Consider the following 23,450-nt stretch of genomic DNA (forward strand, 5'->3'; position numbering starts at 1 on the left):
CTTTTAAAAGCTGGGAAATAGTGGTGCTTTATTGAACTCTAGGGACTATAAAGGGAACGTTTTTCTCACTTTTCTGGCACAGCTCTTCCATGTCTCTTTTTTTGTACATTCATAATGCTGGTCATTTTACTCTCATACATAATCAACTCATTGAAATTTAAATACCGCAATCAATGTGAAGCCTGAGCTCTGGTTTAATACAATACCTATTGTACAAACCTTCTACTGATTTCATTAAAGTCTCTCTTGTTTTTAAAGAGAAAACTTCTTTCATAAGTAATCCACTGCACCTGCAACAACTGTGCCTCTGTTTAGGGAGAAAAATGACAACAATGAAAAAAAAATCAAACTCAGTGTGTGTGTCCCCCCTTTGCCTCCCCAACCCCCCTCCCCCACCCCCACTCCTTGCTCTAAAAGCCACTTTTTAACTCAGAACAAACTAAAGACCCAGGTAATGTAGCATCATGTGAATTCTGAGGTGTCTGAGGAGAGAGATGGTTCAGGAATAGCTCTGAAAGAATGTCTCAGTGCTGCCCAACATAAGAGAGACTATAAAGCCATTGAGGAGTTAAAGCAGTCTTAGGACATCAGGTATCACTAAAAACCAAAGCAGAGGAAAACCGAGGCTTAATAAAAGTTTAAAAATAAAGAGCTAAAATGGGATTTACTGTACTGCATTATAATACAGTGTTTCTATAGGGCTGATAACTAGTAATTGAAACCTATTTATGTGACTTCATACAAAAGGTGCCAGTGTTTATCCCTACATCCAGTCGCCTTTCAGAAAGTAGTCAAAAGGCATTCATTAGATGAGGAGCAGAAATTCCTTATTGATGCAATTAGAGGAACTAAAATGTGTGGCAGCAGAAGCAAGACCACTTCCTGCACACATTTGTTTCAGTGCTCATTAGAAATTCTCTTTTCAAGACTGTCAAAGGCATTAATGTAGCTGAGGAAATCATTAAAATCCATCATTTTCTTCTATTTCTGTTTACTTGCTGGGCTAGGCTTGTTAAGGTTGTATGATGTGTTTTGCACACTGGCCCTCTAATAAGTAAATAAAGCTTCATTACTTAAAAAGCCATACACTGTACATTTTAGACATACTGTAGCTGCAAAGAGCTTTCAGAGAAAACTGGTTACCCACTGATCTGAGAAGAGTGCATCCAAAAATCCTTGCATAAATCAGTGACAAATCATTTTTCTCTCTTAGCAAAACCATAATGACATTACAGGAATTCACAGATACTCAGTTTTAATGTCTAGTCATTCATCAGTAGTTCTGGGCAAAATACAAATTTGTAACCCAGCTATTCCCTGCCTCCCTTCTCCCGGAGTCATGTATTTTGTTGGTTGCAGAAGAATACAATATCCCCCATATTTGCAAATAAATCATACTTCCCATTTTGATTATCAGGAAGGGAAGCTATGAAATAATACAGCAGCACCTTTACAGAAGCAAGTCAGTAATTTAATTATCTCTATTTTGTAACTTGATTTGGCTTAGTAAGCTGCACATCCTCAATGGGAGGGAATGTTTCAACAAAGCAGCTTCACTGCAGCAGATTAGAAAAAGCAAAACCTTAGCAGAAGTGCTCCTGAACTGTTACTGGAAAAAACCCTATCACAGCCAATTACCTTAAAATCTGCTAGATACAATGAAAACAAAGCTAGAAAGCACCTCTTAAAAACAACTAATACACTCAAAGGGGTTTGGGTTGGCCTTTTTCATGTAATGAAACCATTCTCATTTCCAAGGACTGTAGTGAGGAAATAGCCAAGGGTAGAAGTTTGAGACTAGATTAAATCCTGCAACAGAGAGCCCATTTCCCTGAGCAGAGGAAGGATCCCACACCATTAATAATGCAAGTGCTCGAGAGGCTTCAGCAGCACAGCACAGTTGTACCTGAATTGTACCTTGAAAGTTCCTATTAAAAAGTCAATACACATTTAATTATCTTAGCTATTATGGGATTCGGTTTTCTACCAGGAGGCCTTGGTTACCTCTGCACTGAAGGATTAGAGTTTGCTGTAAACTTCATGTTAAGAACTATCCCTGTACTTCCTTAGGCTTTAACCTCCACAGTGCTGACTGATATTAGGCACAGCCAAAGAAAGAAAGAAAGATTTGGTACAAAACATACATATGTTCATATATACATACACACACACGTGTGTGTGTACATGTATACCTATAAAAATCCATACAAAAATAAAATAATTATATGTATTTTTAGGAATGCTGACTGCAATCAGAAAATAATTTCATACTATTGCTTTAGAATTTTTGCTATTCAAAATTATTTAATGCATCTTCTAAAACTTCTTAATGGACTGTGATTTTGAATGAGTTGTCTAAAACTGAGCTGAACTTTATATACTTCCTTTTATCTTTCTTCAATGCCTTGTTCTAACCATAACAATACTCAGAAAGAATACATCCATAATTTCTTCAGAAAGCAATGCCTGTAAAATTATCATCTTAAAAAATATTTAATTACGGGCGTGCTTGCTGCTATCACCATTGATAATGAAAACACTGTTTGATTACACAAAAAAAATGCCCAGTGTAACTCCGTACCTTCTTGCACAGACTGAGGCCTGTGAGCCAAGGTGTTAAATCCCCTTCCACTGCATGTGGCTTAGAAAACATTTTAAACTCACAGCACCGCACATTAAAACACATTACAAAATCCATGCTTTCACCTGGGCAAAGACTACATGAACTAAGCTCAACTCATCCTCACCACTGTCAAATGAAACGCTCTGGAAGTGACTTGTTTTGGGTGGCAAGGCCACCAGAGCCACAAGTTCTAATAATCTTGTTGCAATGATTTGGTCTTAGCTGAGCAACTTGTAGTCCCTGTGAAAGGCTGCCCCTCTCCTGAATATCAATGAAGTGTTGAAGCCTCAGAGGTTCCAGAGAAGAAATTTCTCCTTTGCTTCTCCACAGTATCTAAAATTCTCACCCCGCTTTGTGTAGGGTTTTGGATATTTTGGTGCCAGGCTCTGACAAAACTGTGAAAACCTTGCTGAGGTGATGCCAAGGAATCCTCAGAGGATATGCAGGAACTGTGGTGCCTCCTACAAATCTGTAAGCTTTCAAACAAGCATTTTAGGCACTAGGTTGAGGAAGGAGATGTGATTGAGTGCCTCTAGTGACCTAGCTCTCCTTTAACGGAGCTGACACTGCCCACATATTTCAAGTTTAGGAGAGCAAAAATGGAGTTTCAAGGTGTTTGGAGTTTGTTTTGTGGGTGTTTTTTAGGATTTTTAATCATCTGCTATTCCTTTTCCTGAGTCACATATGGTGTTCTGGGGCTACCACTGGAAGACCAGAGCTTTACGAACCACAGACAAAGTGCAGCACTCTTCCATGCCCACTGTCATTTGCATTGCCTACATTTATTTAAACAATGTTGAGACAAATGTTGGTGGATTCACCAGCCTGTTTCATTTTATTGCAGCACCCCAAAAAATTTTAAGGCAAGTCTGGACTATCTCTGTTAGACACTGTAGAAACACCTTCCAACAATCTCTTAACATTAAATTGTTTATGAGGGATGTGGAGAAGACAGACAGAACATGGCAAATAGACAGATTTGAGGTAATTTGCTTGATCACATACCAGTTGAGTACTGGGGGTCTCTTCACACCAAGACATAATCCTAGCCAGTGGATTACTCAGCCTCTCAACGACTTAGCTCTTGGAAGTGCTATTTCAGAATAATAAACCACACAGAATGCACATCTTTGGAAATAAAAAATAACTGATGTTCTAAGCAAATTCGAGGAGACTGGTAATGTTCATTCACTGTGTTGAGATTACCTCCAGCAACTGCAGAGTAAGAGAATAGCAATGAGAACAAGTGGCTTGAGTATAATGACTGCAAGCTCCTCTGCTGGTTGGTTTTCATGACTCACTATCTGCACTTACACAGCCATCACAGCTGAAGCTTTGGCAATGCTCTCTGGTTTTTTACTATTATGAAATGGTAAACTTGATATAAAATTCAACTGCAAAATGAACATGAAAGTACAATATTCCTGCAAACACAATTAGAAATTTTCAGTTTGCTGCAACCAGTCTCTGCTGTCAGCCACTCAAGGCTAGATATTCTCCTGGATGAATTTCTGTGGAACAATAGTGACATCCAGTGGGAGCGAGTTTAATCACAGGTATCTCCTTTATATATCAAGTCCCACATAGATGTGTTTTCCTTTTCACTTTGTATCTTTCTGCATCACACGGCAGAAGCATCAAACCCTTTCAGCAGACCAAGTACTCAGCTGTATCTGTGTACTGGATTCATAATCTGAATGTAAGGAATATATGGAAAAAATAAGAGTAGATAAACGCCAGCAAGAAACAGTCTATCCAGTGTGTAAGTCACTACTGCCAGTAAAAGGCAAATAGTATATAAGTATAAGGACAGGAGCTTTAACAAGTTTGTGGCCACTGACTTAGAACTTACTACTTATAAAACATCACTAAGTGACTTTAATAGACTATAAAATAAACTCAGGCTACAAACAACTCATTTGACTTCATAACAGCAGAGGATGAAAAAAATTTTTTTTTTTTAGTTTATTTTTACAGTAATGAGAGAAAGATATTATTAGACATCAAAAGGAAGGGCACTCACCACCTGGGAACAAATCAAAATAACAGCTTCCTCTCAAAAACACACACAATGTACAAAGAGACAAGAAGCAAATGATGAAAGATCGAATTCACAAACAACAATAGTGTCTCATAATGGGAAACTAAGAGATGACATGAACATGCACCATATCTGCTTGGACTCTGTATATTTTGCAGCAACTACTCTATGCCTCAGTAACTCTGTGCCAGTGTTACTGGTATGATTTTAAACCACAGTGAATGAGATAAGCCAATGAAGTCAGGATTATAGTTGATAACAGATTTCATTTCCCTCGGGAAGATGCACAAGAACTCATTTTGCTCCCCACTGAATGAAGTACACTTGTATTTCTAACTTTTGATGTTCTTAGCTGCACTGGGAGGTCACCTATCAGTTCATGATCCAATGCCTTACTTTTCATGCCTAGCAAGCCTTTTGAGAATGGGTGTCATCACAGTGGTACTGAATGTGATTTTAATGTGATTCTCAGGGTTGCAGCCAAACTATTTCCTGGCATTCCTGCCAATGGAACACAGTAGGGCACAAAAGGAGTAAAAAGTGACTGAGCTTAACAGCTAGGAACAGATCACCGAGGAGGTCATAAAGTAATAAAAGGGAGTTTATCGAAGACCCTCTGGGAGGGCTAGCTGGGAGTTGATGGCCAACGTTTTACCTACCAGAGAATTTTCAAATCTCATTTAGAATGAGCAAAAACACCATAAAAGCAAGAATGAAAAAAAAAAATTCCAAGTAGGCAGTATCTTTTTTATTCAACCAATCCATCATAGAAATCACATCTCCCTGCAATTCTTGTTATGCTCCCACTGTTAGATTATCACGAGCACAGCAGCAGCATTCTACTGTAAGAATAAGCACTGTTTACTGAGAAGGGACCAAAGGGGAGTTAATCCCTATTTATTAACTTCTAACTTATAAAGTGCTTAATGAAACCTACTGATGTTATTACAGGAAATAATACAAGCTCGTGTGAAAAGCCACATGTTTAAGATTCTTCATTACCAAAATCAACCAAACCCTTTAACCAAAAAAATTATTTAATTCTTTACTTACAGTTTGTTACTGTTTCCCACAAATTCTTTCATTTGCAAAGAAGCAACTCAGTCACTTGAAATCCAGCAATACCCAACTTGTCATGGATTATATTGGCACTATATCCCACAGCGTGATGTACTAGCTGTAAGAAAACATTGCATTTTCATGGGCACTAGTTTGTCCATAACCATACTGAGAGATTAAAAACCAGAAAAAACTCAGGGAAAAACTCACGTGGCTTACAGCCAGAGCAAAAAGTTAGGGAGGATCACTCAGCTTTTCCAGAACAAGCAGCTGGTTTTAAAATATATAAAAATCACATTCTAGAGAAAAACTGGAATGTCAAAGAAACATTTGTGCATTTATTAGAAATATTTTAAACATCTATTAAAAACAAAATTGCTACTGTCAGATTTTGTGCATCTTTAAACATCAAATAAAAAGCTTCTCTTTTCATTCACACCTTCCTAAACGAAAGGGAGAAAATACCTTCTTATAATGTGAGACATTCTTTCTGAAGCTGTGGGGCTGAGATGGTATGGGAAAAAAATCAAGACATATTTCATCTTGCTACTTTGTTGGATTTTATAGGAATGATAAGGTACTGCTAACAGGTAACGTGCTCTAGTTGAGCACATCCTCCTGGCACTTAGTTTGTGCTTCATGGTAAATCACAGGTGGTGTTGTTGGGTCTTGCATGTGCCCTTTATGGCCAGGAACAATTTACTGAATGTTTGAATACCAGCTCTTTAACTAGTGTCTATAATAATTAGAACTCATGGTTCTGATTTTTAAGTTGGGCACTTAGATTTTCCAGTTCCCCATAGGCTGCAAAACTCAGAAACAAACTCCAAAATAACGCAATGAGACTACCATCCCCTTCCTGGTCCATCTGGAGCTCAGGGGAGGAAAAGTGCACAAAACATTCAAAGGTACAAAACAGGATCTCCAATGAAAGCTGGGTATCCTAATTACCTTGGTAATTCTCCCCTTCATTGCCCCCAAGATTAAAAAGTAGCTGTAGATGAAGGAGATGTGAAGACTGAGCACATGTTTTGCTGAAGTGTAGATAATAAGCAATAGTAATACATTAGCCATACAAATCACTGAACCACTGAAAACAAACCCATCATAAATGGATTTCTTGTCCCCAAAAAACAGACTTGATGATGTATGTTCTAGAATACACACTGTTCCTTGTTCGCTTTTTTTAATTAAAACACATTATGCAGAAGCATCTATTTGGCTTGTACTAAGTTGTGCAAAAGCTGCAGGTGATAAAAGCAGGAAAAAAGGAACACAGTTCACAAAATGCAAACTAGAGTCAAACAGAAAACCACTTCAGACTTCATTTTAATTAGTTTCCTGTAACTAATTTTTCAGTTTCCTATAGATCATCGTGTTTATTTTAAAACATACTGTAGGCAAGATTTTCAGACCCAAATCCCACCTGTTTGTTGCACTAGTTGAGCACTTAATCTTTGTGACAGAACATTATGTCTTTTCTTATTCTCACCAGAACTGTAAATTTGAACAAGACTCCAGGTCTACAAAATGCTCTGGTCAGCTTCATGAAGCTGGTCTAAAAATGACCTTCCCAGAGACTTTGCAAGTTCTCTTGTAAGGGAAACAACACAGCTGTATCTCAAAGAGGTACAGATGGGCAGACCCACCTAAATAACAGCTGCGTATTGAAAAAGGGCATGTCCCGTGGAATTGCCTTCTCACCTGCTACAGAAAGAACTGCCACTAACTCCTGGTACACAGTCAAAATTAACTCACCTTAACTCAATAATTAATTATGGTTTAGCTTAGAAAAAAGCTATAGATTCTGAAGGCTGGTTTTTTAGTCAGTTTATCCCCCACATTCCTTACTAAAAACAATCATAGTAAATCTTGTACAAAAATATTTAGCCAAAGTATTAGAAAAGAATCATCTTTTTCTCTTCAAAAAAGACTCAAATATCAAAAAACCATTCCAGCACATCAGAGTTCTGTTAGCAGTGTGATATTACTTGTAATATAACACTTTCATATCATAGTATTAGCCTTGCAGCCATCTGTGATATGAGTCATATCCTCAGAGCAGTGCAGGCTGCATTCTCCATTGCTTCATACCAGCCAGCTTCTCCTGAAACACACTGTACTACCCAGAGCACACACACACACTGCGTATCATGGCAATTTCCAATTCAAAAATTCATTTCATGTGTTATTGCAGCTGTGACTCACAGTGGAATACACTTACTATCCACCTTCCAGCAGAGGATCACTACAGACAGGGATGGCAACCCGCCTGTGGGAACTTTTCCTGTCGCAAACAATCTCTCTATTTCTGGGCCTAAATGTTTAGTTTTCCCTACTTTAATTTGTCTTTAACAACAGTTTCCAAGCTACGCTACTGATACAAAATGGGGGCCTGCAGCAAAAAGCAGTAATATTATTTTACAAGTTTAGGAGCTCCAATTGCCAGCCAGAAACTTGTCCTGCATTAAAGAACAAATTTACTTCAGGCACATGTGATGTTGGACAGCATCTTCTATCCATCCCTACTGATGCTGGCAACACAAACAAGTTCTTCATTTTTCTCAGTAAACAGGTCACAACGACAGATAACATGAGGACAAATTCTCATTTTAAATGAGAATCCTGTATATTGAATCAGGCTGAGCAGAAAGCAGTGACAGGGCAGGGGAAAAGGCACTGAGTAGTGTGCAGTTGTCCTTAGTTTGCATGCACTACAGCCCAGCAGGATTCATGGAGGTCTCCTTTTATGAAAGCTTAATAAAGCAGAGTAACTTAAACAGTTATGCACAATTCCTTGCTATCCAAAGCATACCAGTTTGTCGGTAGCCATGGCATGTAATGTTAAGTTCTGACGTGCAACAGCTATTATGTTGCACTGTAAAACAATCTGAAACCACAACATAATAAATTGCACTCTCAAATCTGAAAGTATGCTGGATTTGGACTGTATCAGTATCATAAATCACTAATACTAATGAAATGCATTTTTTTCCAAAGCCACAGAACTACTGATATATATGCTTTGGCTTCATGTATAAACTGACATGGCAAATTCTAAATTTAACCAAGCCAATTTCTTTTAAAGCTTCATCACACTAATTACATCCATCAAGTGTGTAAAATACATTTTGTCAGCTAAGAGCAGAAGATTTCAATTAAATGTAAATCCTTATTCAGCACTTCAGGTTGTTAATGGCTCAAACTCGTTAATGAGATGATGAAAAGAAAATGCTCCTACATAGAGACTCTGCAGTAAGAATTTATTACAAGTAGTCACTATTTCCAGCTAGTTCATACACTGAAAGTATCCCACACATATGTCAACACCCCAGTATCAACAGAGAAAGATATCAAAATAATCTTGTTTGTGAATGTGCTTGTACACATATTCAGGGCTTGACAGCCATTTTCAAGAGACCTTCTTCCCTAACCTAGAGAGCTCCAGGAAATGCTCGTGAGGCAGCCTTAAGTAGGGGGTACTGTCAGAATGGTATTTTAGTCTAACTTTCCAGCACTTTGTCAAATATTATGAACACTAATGGCTGAGTGCACAGCACACCTGGGCTTATATCTTTTTATAAGGATTTTGGATAGATCCTCTTGCAAATTTAATTTCAATTTAGCAACATCAGGATTTATAAATTTTCATCCTTGTCATAGACTATAGGATTTTCTGTCTGAGCCTATAACCTTAAAGAGGGTTATTAAGGGACTTTCCCAATAGCAGGAAACCCCTACTCTCATAGAAAGGAAAAGCATCATTACTTCGATTTCTTTTTCAGATTTCTCTGTCCCTCTCCACTTCCTTTCTTTCCTGCAGTCTGAGCTCCTCTTCTCTTTTGATTAGCTATTTCACAGAAATAAAAGAATCCAAAGGCTACATGCAAGTATACCAAATGCCCTCAAGTTTCTACCACGGCATTTAGAACCTCAGCTCCAGCAGCAATGTTAGAGACATTTTCACAGTTTTTTTTTAATTACTCCCCCCAGTAGAGAAGACTCATTGATTAAATAACAAGTAAAATGAGATAGAGGGAAGGGATTCATGCTCAAATAGCATGAAAAAAAAAAAAAAAAGTAGTTTGGAATATTTTCGCCTTCTGCAGGAACCCTATCCTATCAATTTTAAGTGAAAATTAACATAACCTTGAAACATTGGTACGCATGAGAAAACAAAAGCCATCTCCAGTGATGGTCCTTGCTATAACAGGAAGCTGATTAGCTACAAAGAATTGACTTTTTTTGTATCAGTGCTTTATTGGGGCACTGCATGACAGATAGGTCATGTCTCTGCACTGCAGAAAGGAAACAGATTTGCCTAAGGTTAATTCTGCACAAGCTTAATTATTAATTAATCTCTCCCAAATGGATATTTTTTTTAATGTACTTAAAAGGGCCTTTGCAAATAGAAGTGCTCTGTTTATCGATAGGATAGTTTTCCGGGTAGGCAGCTACACTGCAGTGTATAGACAGCATTCCTTGAGCTGATGTGCTTCATTAAAATGCATGGTTATAACAGGCTCTTAGAGCTGCAGCTGAATAACCCAGGATCCCCTTTGCTTCAGCACTACAGAACACTTTGCATCTCTTTAATAGGGCTGTTTCAGGATTTAATCCGATATTTGCAATCTATACTCTGGAACAAGGACTCTATCTCTTTTCAAAAGGTTTCAAACAAAACACTTTTTCTTTTTTTAGAGATCCCTTCTCAAAAAAAACGCTACAGCCTTTGTCCCTTACCTGCACCTTCATTCCATTTAATGCCTATTTTATGCAATTTAATACTTTCTCTTCCACTTTCCTGCATGCCCAGCACAAAGAAAACACAGAGACTATCCCCTCTTCTTGCCAGCATAAATCTGGGAGTCTAGTTTTGTTGAATGAATTAACAGCTGTGAAGGGGGAGGGTAACTGATGAGCTGCAGAAGCTGATAGAAAACCTGTGTCAGGTAGTAGATGGAGCAAGACTGAAATTCTGTGGAAATCCACCTGCTATGTAGCATTTGCTAACATACTGCAGTGGTGCTGCATGCTAATGTCAGTAAGAGAAAGAAGAGGATTAGCAAATCTGTGAAGATGTATAGGCATTAAAATGTTTGCAAAACAGCCTGGAATAAAGGAATGCCTCAAACACTCAGCATTACTCAAAATCATAGCCCCTCTCTATTTGTTAATATGTTACAAAAACCACTGTGATAATTACAAGGCTCATTTGGTCAATAATGGCAAAACACAGGGACAGACGAAAATAATCCTCTTCAGTTCTGAGTATATCTGACTCAGTTCCTTCACAAGTGAGACCACTTGTGACAGTATTCTAAAATGATCATCTATTTCAAGGCCAGGTTGGAGGGGGCAGTGAGCAACCTTTCAATCCCCTAACTCAAGACCTCTAGTCTAATACCTTCACTGGGTTGACCTATGCATCTTTTCCAAGCAGTACTGGAAGTCTCAAGTAAGTTGATGAACTTCTGCATCCTTCAGAGAAAGATTAAGTATTAGTTCTCATGTGCTTCACATTCAGCTGGTCAACGAGCCTCCCAAAATGCCTGAAAGGAAGCTGTTCTCTAAGCCATGCTTTCCTCTCTAAGGGGCAAGTTCAAGTACAGCTCCACAGTGCAGGCTGCAAAAGACTATTGGCAAAACCCTCCTGAACGGGTGTCCAGAGCAGTCCAATACCTTCAGCAAACACCTCTGCATTCTTTTATGCCTCTGAAGCAACACAGGTCAGCAAAGAGTCACTGCACATCCCTTTTCTGCTTGTTTCATCCTATATAAGAGTTTGTTTAATGGAAAAAACAGTGCACTTCCCAGGGTCTCCACCAGCAGCATCAGCTTTCTCAGGGTAGCTATCAGCTCCAGTGTGCTATTTTTTAAGGGAGTGTTGTTTTGCTTGACAATAGTAACACTGACTATAGGAACAATAATAAATAACTGCCTTGTGCTTTCCTATTCTGTTAGTGTTCCAGACAGCAAAGCTTGCAGAGCCTGTGGGAAAGAAGCCAGTGACCATTAACCTTCACTTTATTTTACGCTTTTATAATTTTAGGAGTTTAGTTTCAGGCTCGCAGTCTTCAGGGCTGCAGAGCTGAGACTAGAGTAAAATACTGCAAAGCAGCAAATGTATGGCACAAGTCAAACAAGTCCTTTTCCTGAGACCTCTGGTTATTTCCCCCCGCTCTAATTTAAAACTTATTTCAAGGCATTTAGCAAATTTTTCTCTAGTTGGAGTAAATGTGATAGAGTTTTGATTTCAAACATACAAGGGAGAGAGATTTTCAAATCTTCACGAACAATCCTGTGGAATTTCCACTAACTTTGCACCACAGATGCTTTCTGCTTTTGCAACAAAGAAACACCTCCTGGTTTGATAGTGGCCAGTTCAGAAGTCACATTGAGTAGGCAACTTTCAAAGAATTTCAGACTTTCAAAGCCTGAATTTCTTGCCAGTGGATAGATGAATCAAGGCTGGAGAGACGGCATACTCATTTCTTTGGTTTTTTCCATCTATATGGATCCAACAGAAAATTCTACTGCTGTTAAAAAGCAGGAAATTCCTCTTATACCCTCATGCTCTCCTTTTCTTCAACTCAGATGGGTCCGTTGAAACCCAAGGCAAGTTATGACCTTTTTCAAATAAGTTATGACTTTTCCAGATAAGTGTCCCATGAAACTCCAAGACAGAGCTTAGTAAGAATGCACTGGTCTGAGCACTTTGAGGGTATGGTTACCATAAAATCACAAGGGTGTTTCAGTAAGTTTAACCTTCATAATTCCTGCATCAAAGCATTCTAAAAGGTTAGCTGAATTTTATGGAAGATGCTCACATGCTGCAGTTTGCAAATCAGTGGTATGAAAGTAGGACAGTGGTACTGGGCTGACAACAGGCCTTAGCATTTAACAATTTCCTCACTAAATAAGCGTGACTTCTGATGACTGCAACAAATCCACTCATCTCAGCCTTCCAGCACCGCCTTCCCTTCTCAACACAATACACAGCAGCTGAATTGTGCCCTCCCCACAGCATCCACACACCTCTGTGCAGCACAAGGGTCAGCCTGCAGTGCTGCTCTCACTGAGAAACAGCACCAGACACATAAAGAGCCTACACTTGACTTAGATCTTCACAGACATGTGTTACACTAAGAAGACATGCAATGTTATTCCTGTTGAAATTGTGGTCCCTTGTTAAACTTTAGATTTATATATATATTTTTTAAAATTTAGATTGATAAAACTTGAAGACGCTACAAGGTATGAGGTAAGCATCGCAGTGAAGAATTATTTCTTCATAAACAGTCCTTTTTGCATTCTATTTTTCAAAGGCTTGACTGATTAAATTAGCTATTAGTTCCTGTTACACACCAAAACTGTAGGAGACAGCAAACAGGCTTTCAGTGGAAAAGAAGGTGGCACCATCGATTCTTTATGTTTCCTAGAAATCAAGGCCAGGGGGTTCAGACCATCTTGACCTGTAGGTGAAAAACAGCTAATAATGCACTTGGTGTCTTGTCCAAATTCTCCTCAGGGAGAAGAAGCTTGAGCCAACACACATTGCAGAAAGAGTTGGGTTTTTCTGTGTTTTACAGGCTGATGGCTTTCAGTAGCAGACTCTGTAAATCTTTTATAACACTGTCATTCCTGCACTAAATACTCCAGGTGGGAAGGCCTGGGAAGAGATGCAGGGAGTGTTCTGACATGCTGCACTGTGCTGCTGCAGAGGAGTCAGGCTACTGCCCACCAGCCCACGATTAACCCCAAACCAAAGGAGGGCAAAACCCATCTTATTATTTTCACTTTTACAAGTCAAGTCAGTTGCCCAGTGAGCCAAATATCTGTTGTGAGCTTTGCTAACCTTCATATTTGTTTAAGTTTGGGGAAGTTAACAGATAAGGGCATAAAGATTTCTTCTAAGTAATATCCTCAGCAGGAGGACTACATCTCTTCTGTTTCATATCTTTGGCTGGTGTATGCAAAAATCAAAGCCATGAATCTGGAAAGTATTTTCCTTACTTGGAGTTTTATTATCATGTATAAAAAAAAAAAATCTAATTTCCCAGGAATTCCAAGCTCATCCAGTCAGTTATCTATCACTTCATAAATTAAACATTTGAACATTCCTTCCCAACTGCTTCAGTGATAGAATTATTTCTAATTAGAAATAAATATCACACCTTAAAGTAATCTTAACAACAAAAATATTGAAGCACCTTTCATTAGAGAGTCTTGAAACACTTTGCAGGATATTATTAATGCCATTTGTACAGACAAGACATTTCCTCTGGCTTCCTTTCAGGCTGTGGCAGCACTGGGAACAGATGTGTAGCCTCCTGTGACCATGGCACCCTGACCATGTCACCCATGTTCCACACAAGTAAGGGCTACCCTGTTTAACCAAGCCAGAGTGGATTTGCATTTCTCTTTATACATTAAAACTAGTATTCAAAAACATGTCCCACCTTGGAAATAGGGCTATTCCTCACTGCACTTTAGGACTTTGTTCAAACAGTGACCTCTTTGTGAGATTTGTGGGAAGAACTCCCACCACACGCAGTCACAGGTACCTCACAACCCTCAGAGGGGCTTCCCAAGATTTTCCCAAAGGCAGGTGTGCTGTAACTCTCAGATGTGACCAACAGCTTTAAATGGGAAAGGGAGTCCGGAGCTCCTCAACTCTGTCACTCTGAGCTGCAGTTCAGAAAACTCTAACAGGAATTGTCTTTGCCTGGTAAAAATTAGTTTTTCATCTTAGCTGCTGTCGGGCCTCTATTTCAGCAGCAGTACTGATCACATTTTGGCTTGGCCAATTAACACAGTCCCATTTTATACAGTCAAAATTATGTATTATTTTCTCTATATCCTTTCTCCATTCTTACGAGTATATTTGTTAATATTATTTTATTGCTTGTTTTCCAAAATGTTGCTTGTAATCTTATAGCCTGTCAACCCATAAAATAAAATTACTCAGTGCCTGTAATCAGCATGGAGGCCTGTTGAGGATTTGGCAGGCTTTCCTCCTTCAGGGACAACAGATGATGGTGGCCTACTGAACTTCAGGGAAACACAACACTTGACAGCAGAGCAACACTGCACTGAAAAGTACTGTATAAGCTCCAAAAAATAAACACATTCATACCAGCAATTATCACCACCACAAAAACATCCAGGGTTTCATTTTGTTAGTTTTAAAAAGCTTATTCCACTTGGTGAATTGTGGCTATTTTTTTCGAAAGCGGCTCATAATCCGATTGCTCACGGATTTGTGTACAGTCACATTGTAATATTATTTCCGGGGACAGCTAGTCAGAAACTTTCCAAAAATTGAAAAAGAGACTAAAATCAAATTTTGTACTTATCATTTAATAATCTAGAATTAATAAACTTTTTAGTTGATGTCAGTGGAAATAATAACTTTGTATTTATAGCATCAGACAAAATTCAGTTTCACTGCTAACCTCTATATTGATTTCTATGATTGGTCCTACCCAGTGTGACTTCATAAAAACATGCTGATGCTGTAGTTATCATTCCCCCTAAAAAAATCTTAAAAAGTCACCCATTTTTATCCTAGTGTTTATACTAGGACCAGTAAGTAGCATTGAAACACACCTATGATTAAGTGATGACATCCAGATTAAATGGACAGGCAGTGATACAACCTGGCAACAACCACGTCATTCACTCCACTGTTCATACCACACACAGAAACGAAAGATGTGTCCAAAAACCAGGACAACTTGAAAGAAAATAGTCCTTTTTTACTTTTTAAGAACCAGGCTTGCCCATGCAGAGAGAACAGGGGATTATTGAGAAGGAACTGGACTAGGGCAAGGAATGTGTTACCCCACCCTGCATCCCACATCCTCTACCACAGTGGCAGCTCAAGAGCATTCCCTGACATTCCTAAATGGGGACCAACCTGTCAAAGGCTGCTTTTTTCCATCTTATCTTGTAAAACACGCTGGCAGATGAGGAGGGGGTATAAATTACATTTTACAGCTTGAAAATTCTGACCCAACTTTCGATGACCACATCAGCATCACAGGTGAGTTGAATTCTAATGAGATGATGGCTCTGGAAAAACTCAGAATCAAACTGAAATGCAAACACGAAAATTGTTTTAATTTCATTGTGCCTCTGTTTAGAAAGCTCAGATCATGATGATATATGAGACAATAATCTACCTTAACTGCAACGATGCATTTGCAGAAGCACAGACAATTGCAATGCCTCGTAAACTGTGGAATTCCTGTACAGGGCACTGGACTGTTTGTGCTTGCTCCTGAGCTAAGGATATCACAAGCACAGTAGGAAATGTCACATTAGACCTGCCTAGCAGGCTTTCTAACTGTGAGTAACCTGTGTATAACAGGTAGAAACAAATATTTACAAAAAAAAAAAAAAAAAAAAAAAAAAAAAAAAAAAAAAAAAAAGAGAGAAAGGTTACAAGAATTAGGAAATGCTGCTAACATATCCCTGCAGGCAGGTGGATAACATGTTACACTTCAAATAACATACTTCTAAGTGTTCTCATTATACACTTAGAAATGGAATCTTCTTTATACAGAATTCTTACTGAAAACATCACTGAGTTCTGGCAGCAAGTTTCACAGATGAATTATGGACAGTGGATAAAAATACTTTAATAGGCCATTTTAAAATCAATTCCCTGTCCCTTGAATCAAATGCTCCTAAGCATTTTCCTCAGCAAACTCCAAACCGTTTATTTTTCAACTAATCTTCCTTGATAATATATAATTAGAATTGACCACAGACTCAAGAAAAAAGAAAAAGGCACAATATTTACACAGAGGCATTACTAATTTTCAGTGTATTTTCCACTCTATCACATATATGCCAATTTATGTCATCACTGTACTCACAACGAGCCTTTGAACAGTGTACAAAAGAACACTACATACTTTTTTCTCACTCCTAACACTTTGCTTAAATACTAACAGCAGACATTTATAATTTAAAGTATTCCTACCATTGCCAGTATGCATTACTTCACATATGTGCATTATAGAATCATAGAATCACAGAATCAACGGGGTTGGAAAAGACCTCCCAGATCATCAAATCCAACCCTTGATCCAACCCCTCCGTGGTTCCCAGACCATGGCACTGATGCCACATCGAGTCTCATCCTAAAAACCTCCAGGGATGGTGAATCCACCATGTCCCTGGGCAGCCCATTCCAAAGCCTGATTACCCCTTCTGTAAAGAATTTCTTCCTCATATCTAACCTAAAACTCACCTGGCACAGTTTAAGGCCCTCTTGTCCTTCTGCTGATTCCTGGGAGAAAAGACCAACCCCCACCTGCCTATATCCTCCTCTCAGGTAGTCATAGAGAGTGATGAGGTCTCCCCTGAGCCTCCTCTTCTCCAAACTAAACAACCCCAGCTCCCTCAGCCTCTCCTCACAGCAGTTGTGCTCCAGTCCCTTCCCCAGCCTGGTTCTCTTCTCTGGACCTGCTCCAGCACCTCACTGTCCTTCCTGAACTGAGGGGCCCAGAACTGGACACAGCACTCCAGGTGTGGCCTCACCAGTGCTGAGTCCAGGGGGAGAATCGCTGCCCTGCTCCTGCTGCCACACTTCTGATACAGGATCCATTGGCCTTCTTGGCCACTTGGGCACACTGTGGCTCCTGTTCATTCCTGTCAATCCAAAACTCCCAGATCCCTTTCCACCTGGCTGCTCTCCAGCCACTCTGTGCCCAGCTTGTAACGCTGCAGGGGTTGTTGTGTCCAAAGTGCAGGACCCGGCACTTGGCCTTATTGCACCTCACCCCGCTGGAATCAGCCCAACTCTCTAGTCTTTCCAGGTCCCCCTGAAGAGCCTTAACTTTACCTGCCTTAACTTTACTTGGTATGCCAGTGCTCATTCATCCATCTTAGCTGAGTTCTGGAAGGTCCTGATTGCATTTCCCAGGTTTGACTGACCCAAACAAATGTGTATTATCTACACATTTTGCCATTTTCCCTTTCACAGACACTTCAAATTGCAGCTCATGAATCTAACCTGAATACCTGAGGGCTCCCTGTTAACCTCTTGCCATGTGGAAAATTGACACCTCATTGCCTGTTTTCATTTCCAGACAGTTCCTACCCCAGAACAAAAGCTCCCCTTTCACCTCAGGAATATTTAGCTGCCTAAATAGCCTCTTATGATGAACCCCAGCAAAGGCTGTCTGAGAGCTCAATAAATTCTGTCAATGTGCTCTTCTTTACCCTGTCAGACAGTACTGAGCAGCTGTTGAGATACGGCTGCTCTAGAAAAAAAAAAATCTTCTGGGTTGGTGGTACTTTTAAGCACCTAAGACAGCAGTAATTACCACCCCCATTTACCACAGCCACCTGACACAACATTGAGGATAAAAAGCAGCTGTGTGCAGTATTTCAAATATCTACCACACCATCTCCCAGGAAACACATAAGGACTTTGCAGCAGTGGTTCTGAATTTTTCTCTATGGTGAGTTCAGGTAACTCCCACAATGTCACCCTTAATTTAGTTGGGTTTTTTTATTTAATTACACTTAGTGGTAGTTTACAGCAGGAGGTGCTTGTATTAGGCTTGACACACCACAAAACATGAAGGCTTTGTAGGGTGTAAACATTTAGCTGTTCTCTTCAGTCATATGCCCTGGATTAAATCTAGTAGAGTTTATTACAAAGCTATCATTCTGCAGGGAGAATTCAGCCCATGGTTCTTTCCCTTTTCCTTTAGAATGCAGTGAGATGAATATAAAAATCAAGACTTATTATGCTAGAAACTACCATTCAGTAATGGGCGTAGAATTAAATTTCATTAGAGTCTTATTGATGTACAATGCAAAAGCATGTAAATTGCAAAAATTAAAATCTACTTATTTACGGTTGGCAAATGGAAGTGTATGTAATACTAGACACAAATAGCATGCAAGTTTAAAAGCATAGCAAATGTTCAAAGAAAAGCATATTTACTTGAAGTAATTTCTGTTATTCTAACAATCCATGCATGAATGCCTCCACAGTATGGTAAAAAAACAAAAATAACATTATATAAATTATTTGATAACAAAACACACATGAGATCAGTTGTATTTTATGTTTATCATATTAAAGCACCATCTTACAAAAACTAATACTGACTCATCTGAGCTCCATTTCACTAAAAAGACAATTGTTCCTCTTTATCCCACAAATAAATACACCACAGATTAACACATTCCAAGTAAATATACTCTTATACACCTTATATATATATAAACCCAGGAGCTCTGCTCATTAACAACAATAATTAAATACTATTAAGCAATATCTCCAGATATCTTTCTGGCACTATAATCCAAACAGAATTTCTTTTTGAATGCTAATCCACACAAAAAGATACAAGCCTTTGTGCTCACAGCTGGGCTACCAAATAAACCCTGGCATGAGCACCTCAGGAGTGGCAACCACACTAAACTTCACGGGAGCAAACTCCTTCCCTAAACTATGAAGGGTCTGTGATCATCCACCCATCTCAGTGAGACATGCTGTCATCTTAGTGGTATGAACAGTCCTGCTTAATTCCATCCAACTAAATGTAGTGATGGATGTACTTTAACATTTGGATTACTACTTCATTAAAGTGTTTTTTTTTAAGACTCAGGTCTCCATCAGCCATTTCCCTTTCGGTTCCTAGGACAGGGGTTTAAAAGTTTAGCCCTAGTTTGAACATTATTCATCTATATTTTCCCTCACAGTTCCATCCAGTGTTCATTCTTAATGTAGTTCAAAATATTTGTAGCCAAAACTTTTCAAAATACAAAGCTATTATAACACATATGTTGAGATGGAAGCTTTGATTTGTGCAAAAGTAGAAATAAAGCAATTTTTATAGTAATGAAATGCAGACCTTTATTTACAAAAGGAAAAGAGCAATATCTACCTTGCAGGGGCTAACAGATGAAGGTTTATTTTTACTTTCTGTAATAAACTTAGGCAAACAAAATTTAAATAAAAAAAAATTTGCAACTAGGCTACAGAAATTTCAATATAATATGGAATCTTGTGAGTTCCATGCCTGCTATTATATCTGGATTAGATGTATTTGTATTAAGGTTGTCCTTACAGCCCTGTAGAAGGTTAAATGTTCTTTCCTCTCTACAATAAATCAGCTGTTCTCTGCTTGCATGTAAAATGTTATGCACCTGTAAAACAGCACCTGGTGGCAAGAGAAAAGAGGAGACACGACTGATGTACACGTCCAAAATTTGCTATGATTCCAAATCCTGTTTCATTATGCAGCTTTATGCATCTCACTGAAAAAATAAGACTAAAGATTTCCTCACATTATTGTCTCCGTGGTACATTATTGGCAATAATTGTTAAGATCACCTTAGGAAGTGATTTGGACAAATTTCCAAAGTACAGCAATATGGAAAAACATTTAACCCCAATTCTTTGGGGCTTATTCTTCAGGAGCCAATGTCCATAATGACACGAGCATTCTCTTTCCTCACTAAAAATACTGCAGCTCCAGCTTGTCCTTGTTTCACTTGCCTTGTATTTCTAAAGGGAAACTGGACTAGTATGGAAAAATTTATCAAATGCTGTCAACAAACAGCATTCCTACAATGGCTGTGGCCTTTTAGGGATTTCAGGGCAAGTGTTCAGCCGCAGCATCTGCACCTGTGCTCAAAATCCACCCCAAAAAACATGAACTAAGGCTGACTCAGGAATGGATTTAACAACCAAGGGAAATTCATTCATTTGATTCACCCGCTCCCATAAACAGAAACCTACAATAAAGCAGGGACACTCATCAGTCTGCCTGCAAAATTCATCTGAGTATTGACATTTGCAAAACAAGTAGAGAATTCCCAGAGAAAGACACACTCATGGTGAGACTTTTGTCTCCTTTCCCTCATCTGTGCACAGGCCCAAGGAGAGACAGTGCATCGGCCAAACATGATACAGCCTTTCCCAAAAGAGACAAAAAAACTAACCAAAAATACATGAGTTTCTTTAAAAATGCTGAGAAGGTTAAAAGAGATCAGTAAACTGGAACACCTAACTTGAAAGTATTTTCTAAAGCAGGTCAAACACAAAGAGGAAAGATGATTATTGGCATGTAAGTATTTGGACATAAAGAAAAGATGTGATAACTTATGCCTATAAAGTAATTATGTTAAGAAATCATTTTACAAATAGCTTAGAATCAAATCAGAATTTGGTGAAATGTACCAATGAATAAAATAGAATCTCTACAAAACTGTGTAAAAATATAGGAAAAGGATATTAAAGATAATCTTATCACTTACATTTGGCAACAGTGACCCTGTTATGCCCAAAGAAGCTAGAATGATTGCTAGCACAGGAGGAAAAAAAAACACCAGTAATGGTAGGGTTTAGTTATTTCAGACATGCTGTGATGCCAAGTCTAATCTGTAGATGTACTTCATGGAATGAGCAGACAGGGAACCCATTGAAACAAAGCCACCTTGTGACAGCCACTGCAGTGCTGAGCCCCTCATCGAGAATATTACTACCAAGAAGGCAGTTTGTAAGATGCACACTGATATAGGAAGATGCAACATGACTAAAGTAGACAAAAGTAATAAAAATAAATTAAAAAAAAATTTTAAAAATCTACTTGATTTTAAAAAGCGAATCTGACTAAAAATAAAAGCTTATTAAAATAAAATATCAAAAGTTAAGTATTGGCAAGTATGGAAAGATTATGTAAGCATATTAGAAGGTGAGAGTGAGCATATACCCTTCACCTCAAAAAAAAAAAACTAACAGCAAAAAACTCTCTGTGTCAAAAATGCAGGTTAAGAGAGGGTGTTAGAAACAACAGCATCCAAAAACATCATGGCATATGCATATCAGTATAACAGAGAGGAATATAAATCATGTCAGGTTACTTGCAAGAAACACAGGATGACAGGCCAAAGAAGAGTTTAAGGAGCAAGTTGCAGCATTATAATAATGCTTGATACACCTTCTTTATCATTACATCAAGAGCAGGATATCTGTCAAAGTCTGTGGGATCAAGCTGGACTATCTATGACTATATGAATCTTTTTAGTATAGAAAATAGTTGGGAGGGTTTCATAAAAGAACGAGAGATTCACCTGAAAATCTGGCCAAAAAATGAAATGGTATTTTATTGCAGAATAAATTAGAAAAGTAAACTGTAAGAACTCACCATGGCCAGGCAGAATTCACCCACCAATTCAAAAGAAATTCCAGGATAAAATAATAAACTAATCACTATGACATGCTATCTAATACTTTGAAACCTTGTCAGCATCAAAAGAACAGATAACAGCACAAACGGCCTTGAAGGAAGAACCAGTACAGGTAATGTCCCTCTAATATGAACTGGTAGGTAGAAGCAAAAATAAAGGACCAAAAAACCAGGTAAATAGACAATTATCGTGACATTTACCCTGGACAAAGAGTTAAGGAGATCTTTTGAAATTCATACCTCACAAAGCTATTGAAACTTTATGTAGGACTCCAATAATGTCTGGGAGAGCTTTACAGCCAGTTCTTAACTAAAAAAAAAAAATCTAGAAACCTATTAAAATTATATCCATAGAGAGATTGATTTCTAAAATGTAATTTGGCACCCACAGAGAGTAAAATCCAGCTTTCTAGACTCTCAATCTCTACTCTCTCAAGGTGGGATTATCAAAAGTTAACAGAACTGGGCACCAACAGGTAATTCTTTAAATACTGGAAGTGAACATTTTCTGAGGTCACTCTGGGGCAAAGTCAGCTCCAGCCATCCCACTAACAACTTCTTCCAAGTCACTTCGTGTTTCAAGGTAAAATTGATTCCTGGAGTGGTATTATTTTTCTGCTTGAACACTGTAATTATATAAACCCCAAGTTGCTATTCAAGTTTAAAATAGACACATTGTTTTTCTATTGCCATTGCTGTTCCCTTACCTTCAGAACTCTGATTCATCACACTCCAATAGGTATTTCATAGCTGACAACATGACAGACACCTCACACAAATACACTTTGAAAGCTTAAGATGTGAACGACAGTGTCCAGGCACTGCAAGTCTAAGAACTCACCCTTTCCCCCAGCAAAGGGAAGACTGTACATTAGCAGATGTCCCCAGGGAATACCGAAGTAGGAGCTCACTAAAGGAGGAAGGACACTGGTGGGGGGACACTCCGTTAAAAAGCCCCCTTGGAAGCTTTGCTTCTGTCTCTCCCTACCCCTCTCCCTCCACAGCCAAGCTGCCTGTTCCCAATTCAGAAGGCAGCTCTTTTCCCCTTAACGCTTCCCCAGCAATCCACACATGGGGCCCAAGGTCCAGGACCTCAAGGCAGCTTCTGGCTTTGTGTCCCCACAAGCTTTTAAAGCAGCAGTAAAAGAAAGAATAAAGTCCTGAGTGAGGGGAGAAAGCAGGGAGTAAGTGGGAAAGTAGGATAATGAAGAGGGGAAATCAAGTACTTCTGGAGACACAAAGGAATTTAAAAAAACAGATGACTGCAGCTGTGCAGTTTAACATAGCAGTGTGAAATACTGCACTGAAACACAGGTATGGTGGCTAATTTCTGCTTCTGCCTCATAGCAGTTTCTCCTTTGGAAGGGCACCACGTTAATCAAGATCAGGCACAAAAGCCTTGGAGACTCACTAAAGCACTGCAGTTTTATAAATCTAAACAAAAGTGCATAGTGTGTCCTGTATACACTCCAAAGGAAAAAGAAATTACAAATGGATCTTT

General features: G+C 38.8%; 2 protein-coding genes across 3 annotated transcripts in view; one reads left to right on the forward strand and one right to left on the reverse strand.

The window, feature by feature from the left end:
• The window catches only part of CTNNA3 (catenin alpha 3), a 245,727-nt gene that overhangs the window by 62,302 nt on the left and 159,975 nt on the right, over positions 1 to 23,450 (reverse strand). The window lies entirely within an intron of this gene.
• LRRTM3 (leucine rich repeat transmembrane neuronal 3) overlaps positions 1 to 23,450 on the forward strand; it is a 75,269-nt gene that overhangs the window by 2,422 nt on the left and 49,397 nt on the right. The gene's annotated exons all lie outside the window — the stretch shown is intronic.

The sequence above is a fragment of the Empidonax traillii genome, unplaced genomic scaffold (genome assembly GCF_003031625.1).
Source record: "Empidonax traillii isolate 1590-97213 ecotype Southwest subspecies unplaced genomic scaffold, ASM303162v1 scaffold508:size451158, whole genome shotgun sequence".
NCBI classification, from domain to species: domain Eukaryota; kingdom Metazoa; phylum Chordata; class Aves; order Passeriformes; family Tyrannidae; genus Empidonax; species Empidonax traillii.